Source organism: Nicotiana attenuata, unplaced genomic scaffold (assembly GCF_001879085.1).
Source record: "Nicotiana attenuata strain UT unplaced genomic scaffold, NIATTr2, whole genome shotgun sequence".
NCBI classification, from domain to species: Eukaryota; Viridiplantae; Streptophyta; class Magnoliopsida; order Solanales; family Solanaceae; genus Nicotiana; species Nicotiana attenuata.
The window spans coordinates 44,066-45,832 of NW_017672912.1; positions in this window are offsets into that span (position 1 = coordinate 44,066).

A 1,767-nucleotide genomic window follows, 5' to 3' on the forward strand; every position below is an offset into this window, starting at 1 on the left:
ACAGACCTCAGCAGGTAGAGGTGGAGGTATAGGAGGAGCATCCGGTTTAGGCGGTGGTTAGAATCGCATATATGCTCTAGCAGGTCGACAAGATTTGGAGTCGTCACCAAATGTTCTTACAGGTATACTATCCATTCACACTTATGATGTTTAAGCATTGATAGGTCCTGGATCCACCTTGTCCTTTGTTACACTGTTTCTAGCTGATATGTTTGGAATAGAGCTGGAGTTATTATATAAGCCATATGAAATTTCTACACCGATTGGCGAATCAATTATGGCTAGACGGGTCTATCGGGATTGTGCGGTGATAATTAGTAACTGTCACACCTTGGCTGATCTAGTTGATCTACCGATGGTTGATTTTGGTGTTATTATGGTTATTGATTGGTTGGCTTCGTGTTATGCCAATGTTGACTGTCGAACGAAGGTTGTTAAGTTCCTCTTTCTGGGTGAGCCAACCCTATAATGGAAGGGAAATTCAGTGATGCCTAATTGAAGGTTTATTTCCTACCTAAAGGCAAGAAAGATGATTTCTAAAGGCTATATCTATCACGTAGTGCGTGTTATAGATGAGGATGCAGAATCTCCGACCATACAATCTATTCTAGTGGTTAATGAGTTCCAAGATGTATTTTCGTATGAGCTTCCAGGTATTCCTCCGGAAAGGGAGATTGACTATGCTATCGATGTGCTTCCAGGCACTAAGATGATATCTATCCCTCCTTAAAGAATGGCTCCTTCTGAGCTGAGGGAGTTGAAAGAGCAGCTGATAGATCTACTGGAGAAAGGTATCATCAGGCCTAGTACTTCGGCGTGGGGTGCACCAATGTTGTTTGTACGCAAGAATGATGGGTCCTTGAGAATGTGCATTGAGTATCTGCAGTTGAATAAAGCTATTTTCAAGAATAAGTTTTTGCTTTTGAGGATCGATGATTTTTTTATCAATTAAAGGGTTCTAAGTATTTATCAAAGATTGATTTGAGATCTGGATACCACCAGTTGAGGAGAAAGGAGAAGGATATTCTAAAGACATATTTTAGGATCAGGTATGGACAGTTTGAGTTTCTTGTGATGTCGTTTGGGCTCACTAATACACCAACAACCTTCTTGAACTTGATGAATTTGGCCTTCAAACTGTTCTTGGATGTCTTTGTGGTTGAATTCATATATGATATTTTGGTATACTCGTGTACTGGGGCAGATCATGCAAATCATTTGCGAGCGGTGTTACAGACGCTCAAGAATCATGAGTTGTAAGCAAAGTTCTCCAAGTGTGAGTTCTGGCTTAACTCAATTTCATTCTTAGGCCATATAGTTTTAGACGAAGGTATTAAAGTGGATATTCAGAAGATTGAAGCGGTAAAGAAATTGCTGAGGCCAACAACTCCTACATAATTTCATAGTTTCTTCGGCTTAGCAAGTTATTATCGGACGGTTGTAGAAGGCTTTTCTTCTATTTATGCACCTATGACAAGGCTTACTTATAAGATGAACAAGTTTCAACGGTCAGATGCATATTAATTGAGTATTCAAGAATTCAAAGTTAAGCTCACGTCAGCACCAGTCTTGACACTTCTAGAAGGTACAAATGGGTATGTTCTTAATTGTGATGCTTTGAGGGTTGGCCTAGGTTGTGTTCTAATGTAGCATGGAAAGGTTATTACATATGATTCGAGGTAGTAAGGAAGCACGAGCAAAATTACCTGACTTGTAATCTTGAGTTAGTAGTCGTTGTGTTTTCTTTGAAGATATGGCAACATTACT